This window comes from Lissotriton vulgaris, chromosome 8 (assembly GCF_964263255.1).
Source record: "Lissotriton vulgaris chromosome 8, aLisVul1.2, whole genome shotgun sequence".
Taxonomy (NCBI): Eukaryota; Metazoa; Chordata; class Amphibia; order Caudata; family Salamandridae; genus Lissotriton; species Lissotriton vulgaris.
The window spans coordinates 1,551,191,376-1,551,203,507 of NC_141696.1; the positions used below are offsets into that span (position 1 = coordinate 1,551,191,376).

The following is a 12,132-nucleotide window of genomic DNA, read 5'->3' on the forward strand; positions in this document are numbered from 1 at the left end:
GGGGTCACCGCCTCTGCAGGGGGAGGGTGGGGGCAGCGAGCACGGACCAGCGATAACCAGAATCGGACCTTGGCGGACATTAATGCCGGGGAAGGTGCAGAGGGCGTGTAATAGCACCCTGGCCGTTAGGAAAGGTTCAAGGTGCCGCCCGCATCGATGCGCTGCAGGGGAGAGGAGCTCCAGCACCATGAACAGCGGCGGATGCAGACACCGCTCCATGACGCATGCGCACTGAACAGGCAGCAGAGCGGGGGGCCTAAAGAAACAACCATCTGAGACGTTTACCATAGTGCGGCTGCGCAGGATTATGCGCATGCGCGGAAACGCGGGCAACGGCTCCAGCAGCTGCAGGGGTGGAAGGATCCTCGGTCTGTGCGGTGAACTTCTCACTCTGACCCCGGACGTCACCCCCGGCCTCGGATTGTCATCTTCACCGTCCTAGGCCGAGGGGAGAGGGCTCTGAGCAGGTGTCTGCGCAGGTAGAGTCTACAGCACCCCCCCCCGCTACAGACAGCCTGAACTCTGCACCCCCCCTTCAAGGCATGACCCTCCACCCCCCCCCCCCAAGGCATGCCTCCCCCCCCCCCGGGCTGAGGACCCATCACCCCCCTTCAAGGCATGCCCCCCCGGAATGAGGACGCATCACCCCCCCCTTTCAAGGCATGTCCCCCCCCCCCCCCAGGTTGCGGCCCCTTCACCCCCCCTTCAAGCCATGGCCCCTCCCGGGCTGAGGACCCTTCCCCCCCCTCCTTCAAGCCATGGCCCCTCCCGGGCTGAGGACCCTTCCCCCCCTCCTTCAAGCCATGGCCCCTCCCGGGCTGAGGACCCTTCTCCCCCCTCCTTCAAGCCATGGCCCCTCCCGGGCTGAGGACCCTTCTCCCCCCCTTCAAGCCATGGCCCCTTCCGGGCTGAGGACCCTTCACCCCCCCCTTCGAACCATTGCCCCTCCTCCCTTCCCCGGGCTGAGGACCCTTCACCCCCCCCCCCCCTACAAGCCATGGCCCCTCCCGGGCTGAGGACCCTTCGCCCCCCTTCAAACCATTGCCCCACCCCTTCCCCGGGCTGAGGACCCTTCACCCCCCCCCCTACAAGCCATGGCCCCTCCCGGGCTGAGGACCCTTCACCCCCCTTCAAACCATTGCCCCACCCCTTCCCCGGGCTGAGGACCCTTCACCCCCCCCCCCTCCCCCCCTACAAGCCATGGCCCCTCCCGGGCTGAGGACCCTTCACCCCCCTTCAAACCATTGCCCCACCCCTTCCCCGGGCTGAGGACCCTTCCCCCCCCCCTCCCCCTCCCCCCCCTACAAGCCATGGCCCCTCCCAGGCTGAGGACCCTTCACCCCCCTTCAAACCATTGCCCCACCCCCTTCCCCGGGCTGAGGACCCTTTACCTCTCCCCTCCCTCCTCTCCTGTCCTCAGCAGTCACAAAGTTCTATACGGAGAAGTGAGATGAACAGTGGCAAGCTATGATGGAAATGAGGAATAATGTGAAGGGGGTAGGATCTTAGCTTGATTCTGGCAGAAGAATTTTAGATAGGATAACTTCTATGGACATTTTCAAGCTATTTATCCTGTTATTAAGTAAGTAAAAAAGTGGTGTGATTATAACTCGTATATAATATGGGGAATGTGCAATGAAGTGTTATAAAAAAACTTTTGCTCTTCTTTTTAAGGATTTTCTGTTTTTATAACGATTGATTACATTATTTGTGATATTAGAGTTGTATAAAAATAGATTTTTTTGTGTTGTTTGAAGACCAATGGTCTAAATAAATATTATCTTGTCTAGATATAGGCCATACACCCTTTCATCAAAAAAGTTAAACACTATTACTTGCCTCGAGTCCAAAGCCTAGAGTGCTCTTGTCGTAACAGCCCCAGGGGTCTGAGATAGATGCAGAAACAGATAGACTAAGCCAGATTCAAAGGCAGACAGGCACACACACCCATAAGCACAGACACTCTTAAACACATTCACACACACAAACACTGCTGAAACACACAGACAGTGCATGGAACAGAGGATTTTTCAGCAAAAAGAGGGTGTGAAATGGGGGTTGTCACACAAGAGGGAATCCAGGTACTTGGGCACTTGTGTAGGTTTGTGTCCCCAAAGTTCTTCTTATACAAAGAGCCAGGTTTGCAGCTCAAGAAGGAAAGAGGAGGCTCTGATGTGTCGAGGGAGGTCGTTCCATGTCTTGGGTGCAATGTAGGAGAATGAGCGACCTCCAGTTTTGCTTTTGCGAATGCCGAGAAGTGTGAGAGTGAGGCAGAACGTAGGTGTTCAGAGGGTTTGTGAAAGAGCTGTGGGTGTTCTGGTATTCCGGCCCGATGTTGTGTAGGGCTTTGTGTGCATGAGAAGTCTAAATTGACTGCGCTTGGAAATCGGGTGCTAGTGAAGTTTCTTAAGGCTAGGTGTGGTGTGATGTGGGAGCTCAAATAGGAGTCTTGCAGCGGTATTTTGGAGGGTCTGGTGTAGAGAGTGTTGCAGAAGTTGTTTGGAGATTCTGGTGTAGAGAGTGTTGCAGTTGTCCAGCCTATGGGGGATGAGCGCTTGCACGACGATCCTAGCAGGGGCCATGTTATGCATTGTGATTGTTTGCGCCCGGTGCACCTTTTAAAAGGTGTGTCAGACGCAAACACTCACAATGCGCCCTATTATGTTGTATGCGCTGCTCTGGGGGCAGCCGCGACCGTGCACTGCCCCGGGGGCAGCGCATTCATGTGCAAACACGGAGCAGCTGCTTCGTGTTTTCACAGTGCAGGTGTCACCCGCCTGCACTTTTACAAGGGACTAGAGCTCCCCTTGCAAGTGGGTGCAGTCAGTGACGGCACCCGCCTGCAGGGGGATGTCTGGGGGATTCCCGGGACCCCCTTTAGCCACTGCAGAGGGCTGCTGTCAGGAGGTGCACTGACAGTGCGCCGTTTTAAGTGGCGCACTGTCAGTGCACCTCCTGAGGGCTCCTTTGACTCTGCCCCCGCTTCTGTAATACGGCGCCGGTGCAGAGTCAAAGGAATTCCCTCATTTGCATAGGGCAAGCTCCTATGCAAATGAGGAAACACCCTCTGAAGGTAGCGCTAGCGCTTTAAGTGCGTCAGCGCTATCGGTATTATAGTGTCAGGTAGTAACCAAGTTTCCACGGGAGCGAAGAAGGATCCCTACACCTCCAGGACACAGGAGCAAGAATGCGAATGGATACGCACTCCTGTCTACTGTCCCCTAAAAGTATGAGGGAATTACCCTAGGAGTGTCCACCACTCTCCTCATACAAGGGGGTATGCAGGGTATTGCAGGAGTAGTCGTAGGTGGATGTCCAGTCTAGAAAACAAAATAGGCAATACACATAATATATCCTTATTTCACTAACCTTCATGCGTGATTATTCAGCTGTGCTTACCCCAATTGTAAATTAGGCAGGCTTTATCGAAGAGTTCAAGTAATGGGAGCTGGATAATGGGTAACTGGATATAAGGAATAGAACTCTTGAGGGACATTCACACCAGACAAACACAAAAACAAAAATAGGGGATGTCAGGAGCACCGGCCGGCTGTTGTGGGCTAAAACAGCGGAGCAGTACACACACACACACACGAGGAGAGACACCCGGCCCTAAAAGGAGGCAAGGGCAGAGCGCTTAAGAACTCGCCATGTATTTCATTCATACAACTAAAGCGAGAAAAAAGGAGCCGAGCGAAATAACGCCTGCGAAATGCGTGAGAAAAGCAAGTGTAGTCGCGAGTAAACTCTCGCGTAGAAATTCAAGAAATGCCGGAGCTCGGCAACGACGCTCTCACTCTGTAACAACCAGCCAGCGGCTGCAGGGTCAGGGGAAAGAAGGCAAAGAAGCGGGAAAGGGTCCAAGGAGACTCGCAGGATTCCACAGGACGCCACCGATCCTCGAGCCAGGAACCAGGAAGTGAAGAGGGGGCATGGCAACAGTAAGCCAAGCAAAGGCTACGTTCTGCCGTGCCTCTTTTCACTGGTTAGGGAGCGTCTAAAAACAACAAGCTGTGTGTTTGTATGGACCTGGGTAAAAGAACACAGCCCAGCAACCTTGCATGTCAAGGCTGTTGATTCCTAACATATAGGAGGGGACACACAAGTGTCTGCACCCCCTTCTATAATACCAAAGTGCCCCGGGGGGGGGGGGGGGTGCAAAGCAGGCGCAAACGCCCGTTGTGCAGCCGGGGCACTTATTGTAATACTGCCCCATGTGTTCTGAGGCATCCATTTGAAGATGTTTTCGCAACATGAGTAGGAAGTGGAAGCATTAGGTGTACATTCGTTTGAATTGACCCGCCATGCTGAATAGGGTGATCCTAGATTACTTGCGTGGTCTGTGGGTGCGGGGTTTGGTCCTATCTTCGATGGCCACTAGGCGGAGTCCATTGGGGAGGTCTTGATGTCAAAGACCAGTACTTCTGTCTTGTCAGAGTTGAGCTGCAGGCAGTCGGTTCGCATCCAGTCTGCTTTAATGGTCATGCAGTTTGTGAAGTTGGTTCTGGCGGTGGTTGTTTTGTCCGTCAGGAAGAAGATGACTTGTGTATGATTGGAGTAGGAAATGACGAGGATGATGTTGGCGAGTAGTGTCATGTACATGCTGAAAAGGGTGAGGCTGAGGAACTCTGCATATTCATTTCTCGGTCTCTGTTTTGTTTGTTTTAATACAGTAACCTGGGTCAATTACAAGGCTTTCTGAGTAATTAAATGTTTTATTGTTCTTCATTCATCATACAGGCTCAAATTCTTCAAAAAGTCTGTAAAGATCTCATAGGATTGTTTCTTCTACTTTCCTTAAGATTTGGACCTGCAGACTCCTTCTTAGCTCCAGAGAGCGGCTGAGGCTCCACCCCCAATGTCCTCATTTTAAAGATGAAGGTAAGTGTCCTTTTAACAGAGGTCAAATAAATAAAAATCTCAATTATTGGAGAGCCGATGGATCCATTGCTGTTCTTCCCAACTATTTCTTTTCCAGCCTGTTCTGCTTTCTATGGTCTGCTTGAATTTCTTTCTGTTTCTTTCTCCTTTTTTCTCCTTTCTTCTATGTATCTTAGCCCTTCACACTTTCTTACCCATCACAAGAGTAAGGCACTTAGTTTGGCCATAAAGACTTGCTTCTAGAAGACAAGAAGCTCAGGAGATTTTAGGATCCTATGAACGATTGTCATGGTTTTGACCCCGGTTGTCCTCTTTGGACTCCGCACTAGCCTCTATGCCTGTACTCTTCCTTACCTGTTCCTTCCCCTAACTACCTCTGTGACGCACCTGGTCAGCCATGGTCCTCATCGGAACCACTGTGTTTCCAGGAGGAGTGCAGGCTCCCATCTCTGTCATTTACCTGTATTACTAGGTCTGCGTCTTTGCTTCGTGGTGCTCCTCCTTCTAACAGAGCTCCTGTTTAGATTCCTCCAGGCTGACATATGTGCTGGAGCTCTTCATCATGTTCACTGTGCAGCAGGGTATCCTCCTCCATGAGTCGACTCCTTGTTGGGTGGTCCTCCGCTTCCCAGATCTGGGGGTCAAAGATTGCCAGCATGAGAGAACCTTTTATAGTCTTTTGTTGGTTTTTCCTCTCAATCTCATTCCTCTGTATTGTTTGTTTTTTCTGTCTTCTAATTTTTCCTTCTTTCCCTGTTTGTCAGTCTTTATGCTGGTTCTACATTTTCCTCTCTTCTTCCTATGCAAGTCTTTGTGTACTTTCAGCATTGGTGAGACTCCTCCTCCTCAGGTAAGTACTCCCATCCACGTTGGGGTTGATGATCGCTTTTTTTCCCGTAATGTCCAAAACTGCTAAATCATTCATTGGTCTGTTAGCTCTTTGTAACCAAACATACAACTCTATAGTTCACTCTCAAGCCTACTAGCAAGACGTATTGCCAGTGGCTCCCCACTGTTACTTTTTTTGGAGAGTGGGGGCGATGTCAGCCTGACCTTGGGGGTACTTCAATTTTTCTCCCTTACCTTCATCAACTTCATGCCATATTGTATTATAGTCATATACGCAGGGTGTTTCTAAGGCAACGCCTCTGATCAAATATTCCTTGTAACACTTCTTTGCCCATGCCTTTTTTAGATCCCCTCTTCAACTGTTTTATCCCACTTACAGTGCTAGATAGCACCACTATGCACGTAGGCCCCATTGCTAAAGTATTTCTGAGCAAGAAGAATATTTGCATTCACATTCCATTTCCACCGATGACATAAGTGCCAACACACCTTTCTCAGCAGGGTGACTCATGATTTTTTAAACCCCATACAGCTTTATTTTAGCTGCCCTTCCCTAAAATTGCCTCTAAAGCAATGCAAGTAAAATAAATTCCTCAGATTTCTTTATGGTCCCGATTTCTTGCTTTCAAATGTTGGCATTATGCCGTATATGGTGTTTTACTTCCCTATGCTCAAGGAGAGAGTAGACCTGTCTTGAAATGTGTGTGTACTGAAAGAAATGTGTATTGGAAGTACCAATGATTCAAAATGCAAATGTCAATGCTTAATAATCCTTAGTGTGTTTAATAGAAAGGACAACTGTACTTTCCTGATAACTTGCATTGGTGTAAAATGCATTTGGAAAAAAACAAAACTAATAATTAACGAATCTAACAAAATAAATCAGGCATCTTCTGCTTACTTTGGGAGTGTTGGAATGTGGGATTCCAGTGAAATATGGAGGTCATCTCCATCGACATGTCATCAATTAAGCACTACATTTACAGCTTTAGGCATGACGCTCACAAATCATCGACATTATGCATTTATGTCGAATTAGTTTAACTGAAGCCAACAACCCCTTCAACATTAAATGCATTAAAGTGATTGGTGGCGGCTCCTCCGGCTAGATTTGACGGCTCCCCGGGGAGCCACGGTGCACAGTTTGGGAACCCCTGCTCTATGTGGATGCTGTGCTTGGAATGTTCATCAGGCAGATACTTAGGCGGTAGATTGTCATCTAGGGGTCATTTGTCTCTATGTGGATGCTGTGCTCGGAATGTTCAGCAGAATGCATGCATCTGGAATCCAACGTAATTTCCCATTATTATGTAACTGTGCAGTTGACACTTTACTTAAAGAATTCTATTCTCTTGTTAATTCCAGACGTAAGCGTTATTTTGGAATATATGTTACGGAGAACAATAATCTATATGAACTGAATTACTCCCTTCAAATTACTCAAATTAAGGTGCTATTCACAGGATGGGCCAGCCTACCCTTATCGATAATGGACAGTGTTGATTTCATTCAGAAGTCGGTTTTACATGTGTGCAATTTCCTTTTTGCTGCAACCCCCTGCACTCTTCAGATGACGTTTTTAGGAAAATGGAGGTAATGTTCTCAGCCTTCATATGGCTAATGAAACGCCTAGTTTGGAAAGAGATAAATCATATAGACCAGTTAAAAAAGTGGCCTCCCCCTTCAAGATTTAAAAGAATAGTACTTTGTTAGTTTTGCACATTGCACATTGCTGTTACAGGTACTTTAGGACTCCCGGATTAATTTGGACAGAACAACTGTTAAAGCATTATGGTATTTCCCGCTGTTGTTACCCTTTTGTTGGATGTACAAATTGGGTGTCAACCTTTATTAGACTAAGTATCTAAGTCTAGACTCCTGGAAAGATTGGACTGAAGTTGAACCTCCTATTAGCCTCCATAAAATAATTATGCAATGGCCCTTTATTCAGATAAGACATTTGAACTGGATCCTAGAAGAATTTTGACAGGTTTGGATGTGATTAAAGATCTAACCGGACTAGAACACGCAGATCCATTAGGTGCTGGGTCAATATCTAGAGACAAAAACAGGGTAATGAGGTATTCTTTAAGGCTTGGGATATGAGGCAGTTCAAAGAGGGCCTACAGATGTCGGTAGAAACGTGGAATAAGATCAATTTGTTCAAGTTTCCTTTAATGAAGGGGATGAATTTCCATGGAAAGCAATTCTATACAAAATGGTTTCTCTATAGAACCCCAGCTTAATTGCACAACATTAACCCCCAGATATCACAATGTTTCATGCGCACAATGGCGGGGGGAATCGGGAGGGTGGCACTGTGCACATGTTACCTGGGGCTGCCCAAAAATAATCTTTTTTGTGTTGAGATTCAGGAGTGTGGCCACCATACATTAGAGACTGAACATCCAATGGATGCCCAGACTTCGGTTTTGGGGTATTCCCCTGACGTCAAAATAGAACAGCTGCAGAATAAACAATTACTTATAATTGCCTTAATAACAAAGTGAATCATTCTTAAATATTGGTGGTCTGAAGTGATTCCTACTTTCCAAAATGAATGTTCTTGAACATCACTATGCGATATGGTCTGGAACTCATAAAAATTTCAGAGACTATGAGGGGTTTTGGGATAGGTGGGGTGATAAGCTGAGGGGCCACATCACTTGGTACATAAAATTGTAAAGTTCAAGAGAGAGCAGTCTATCCCACTCTATATAATTCAAAGCATTATGTGCAATATTACGTAGTGCATCACATTCTAGAGTTCAGAAGGGAGTGGGTCACATCCATTTTCAATTCAAGCACATCCCACTATACAGCCTACTCTCCGCCTTCATCGCAGGCACCATCTTTAATCCACTTTAATACTTACGATTTATATGTTCACAACTGTAGAGAGGATTTGCTCGCTCCCTGCAAGCACCATCTTTGATTCCTTTTTGCCATTCAGGGCATCCTATTTAAGTCTAATGTGTCCATTTACACAAGGAAAAAAGAGAAACCTAAGCAACCAAGCTTCCGATATGATGGGGGGGGGGGACCATTGTTCACCATTATTCCCCCTATAAATACTGGTTTTCCGCTTAACTGCAGTGCTATCTGCGGACGCCACACTACTTCCGTTTTAATATTACAGGTTGGATATTCGTTTTGTCCTTGGGTTTAGAAAGATGAGTTACACTCCTACATCCCTCATGGGCACCATATTGGATTCTCTTTCTACTTCAAAACCTAATATTGAGACTCAGTATATTGATAAACATAATTGAAGGATCCCTATGTTGTCATTTTATCTATAATCCCATTTCATAGTATCATACACCAACTCCTGTAGCTCCATGCCCAAAAGGATATGCCAGTGTTGCCGTAAATTCAGTATGAGGGAAGCCCCCAGCACCAGGAAATGAGAAACTGCCGCCCTTAAAGAAGACATACATGAAGCGTCACAAGAAGCAAGAACAGAAAATCTCGCAACTGACTTGGCACCAACCCTGCCAGTCTTTCTGGTGACTTTGAGGATTGCACCAAAAGACGACTTGTCCATCAGCTGCTGTGTCTCCAAAGCCTGGGCGAACTGCCAGTACTTCGCCCAATAACCAGGAACTCCAGTGGAACAGCGGAGCTGCACCCCTGCACCTTGCAGGTTCCAAGAAAGACCTGTGAGGTTCCAAGACCATGAAAAACCCGACTCCTGAAAGCACCACTGCACCCGAGCCATCTAGCCCGAGCTGAAGTGGGCCAATGGTGCCCTCTAGCGTCGAAGCTCACCTTGGATTTCTCCGCTGTGGACTTCTCTACGTCGCCTGCAGCCTCTGTTTGCAGGCCCTCCTCTACCTCAATCTCTCCCAGTGACAAAACCCAATGCCTAAGGACACCTCTGCACTCGTCACTCGTGGAGAAGAGGACCAAAGGTGTCCCCATGTTCCTGAGCATTGTGAGGCATAAGCCCCCTGTTGGTTCAGCCCGACTGGCCTCCCAGTCCAAACCTGCAGCCTCTTTTCTTGTAGACCAATTCTCATAGACTAACGTTGGATACACAACACTGTATGCCCCACTACACCTGGGCGCTAGTGCCGCTGGAGGTGCCCTGCTGCTGCCTTGGACATTGCCCCATACGCACCTTAAGTCCAGTAGATTGGTCTTGTATGCCGCTGCACTCTAGCTGAATGCTGTATTTGCTTTCCATCCCAAAGGATAACATTGCAACCTGGTTGCATAATGCAAACCTGGCACAAGGCATTTTGGTGGTTTATACTTTCTAAAGCAAATCAGGATTTTCATCGAAAATTTAGTCGAAGTGATGTAAAATAGCACTCTGCTGTACTTTGCTTCAAGTGGTTGTTCCACGGGTGGTAACTGGGGAGTTTCATGCAACCACCCTTGGGGTTTGACACACAAGCTACTCTATTAGCAGTTTTAGAGAAATATTTACACCAAAACATTATACTTCCTTGAGGCAGGCTTAACATACAAAGTGGGAAAATATTAAAGCTTACTTTTTGAACTGGAAAACTCTCTTATCAGTATAAAACTCTCACCACTGCTGTAGTTGTAAAGGGATAGAGCTTGTAAAATAGGTTTTGTTTGAACTTTTCATGATAATCGGCACCCATCCACAAGACAGTCCTGATTCAGTTGACTGAAGTTGCTAATTTCACACCCATCACAATGATCACACCCTGCCTTTAGGCACATTTTTGTGGTTGTTGCTAGCACAGTCTGAAGAGTTCAAGACACCATTTTACGATTGCATCTGTTTACTTACAGCTGAAATTTTATGACATATGGAACGTTTTTCTGTCTTGAGTAGAAGAGGTTTGATCATCTTGGCAATGGGTGTAGAACTTTCATAGTCATGCGATCGGCTTCATCCACCCCTGGTGTCTTTGCAGGTAAAAACAGACATCAGTCTTTTCCTACCTACCCTCCTCATCGCCACTGATTTAAATGTCCTTAAATGTACAAGATTGAGGGGCGTGGCCTAGCGAGCCATCATGGTGGACATGTGCTAGGAGAGCTCCGTCCAGCCTGCTTTAAAATCCTACACTTTCCTGCTTCCCCGGTTCACTTCTACTCCCAGGCTGTGCTCTGAAGGCATCGTGAACCGAAGATTTTCATTCCTTCCGAGTTCCGGATCGCTCTGAGGCTTTGAGCGGGTGCCGCCAACGGAGGCCTTGGATCGGGCCTGTCTTCGCTGGGAACAGGTGGCCTGCGGCGGAGGCCGGAGCGCCAGACTGCGCTGGGCCTTGCTAGAGCCGCAAGCTGGTGTGCTGCCTCGGCTGTGCGGATTGCCCCGGAGCCATCTGGGACGTGGTGAATGCTCCCGGACCTGCCTCGGGCCCGCCGTGGATGGATTGCTGCCACCCCTCGCCAGCTGAAGTGCAGTGAGTGTAGTTGGTCGGCGGCCATATCTGGTCGTGAGGGGAAGCACCGTGGGTGTTCGCAGCTGGGCCGGGGGCTGAACATTGCCCCACTGGGATTGATCAAGAGCCAGTGATAGCAGCTCACTCAGGTCTGAAGTCCTGCTGTGTGCTCCCTTCCCCCGTGGCGAGATGGGCTCACACCAACGGTCTATCGGACCGCGTGGGGCCCGGTGGAAGATCGCAGGTGTGGTGGCCCCCCTGGGTGGCTTTTCCTAGTGACAGGAGTGTGCCCTCCTGCTACCCCCCTCCCCTTGGGAACTGTGTTCAAGTTCAAGAATTTATATAGCGCACTACTCACCCAGAGGGTCTCAAGGCGCTTGGGGAGGGGGTTCATTATTTATCGAATAGCCAGGATTTAAGTTCTTTTCTGAAGGAGATGTGGTTCTGTGTAAGGCGGAGGTGAGTGGGGAGTGAGTTCCAGGTCTTGGGCGCCAAGTAGGAGAAGGATCTACCTCCCATGGTGGATCTTTGGATGCGCGGAACTGCGGCGAGGCCTTGATTGGATGATCTTAGTTGGCGAGTGGGTGTGTAGAAGGATAGTCGAGTGTTGAGGCATTCGGGCCCTAGTTTGTAGAGTGCCTTGTGTGCGTGGGTGAGGAGACGGAATGTTATTCTCTTGTTGACGGGAAGCCAGTGGAGGTCTTTCAGGTGGCCGGTGATGTGATCTTGGCGGGGGATGTCCAAAATGAGTCTCGCTGATGCATTTTGGATGCGTTGGAGTTTTTTCTGTAATTTGGCTGTAAATCCTGCTTAGAGGGTGTTTCCGTAGTCAAGTCGACTCGTAACCAGTGCATGGGTGATAGTCTTTCTTGTCTCGGCGGGGATCCAGTGGAAGATTTTTTTGAGCATACGAAGTATGTTGAAGCAGGAGGATGAGACGGCGTTGACTTGATTGGTCATCGAGAGTGAAGAGTCTAGGATGAAGCCAAGGTTACGTGCGTGGTCCGTGGGTATGGGTGCTGAGCCCAGATCCGAA

General features: G+C 48.6%; 1 protein-coding gene across 2 annotated transcripts in view; it reads left to right on the forward strand.

Annotated features, from left to right (window-relative positions):
• Positions 1 to 288: 288 nt before the first annotated feature.
• LOC147700362 (uncharacterized) overlaps positions 289 to 12,132 on the forward strand; it is a 96,428-nt gene continuing 84,584 nt past the window's right edge. The window contains exons 1-2 of one of the 2 annotated variants that reach the window (XM_086935740.1): positions 289 to 479; positions 4,803 to 4,881. The gene's annotated coding sequence lies outside the window, so the exon portion shown is untranslated. Of the gene's footprint in view, positions 480 to 4,740; positions 4,882 to 12,132 lie in introns of both variants that reach the window. The other variant, XM_086935741.1, reaches the window with a different exon arrangement.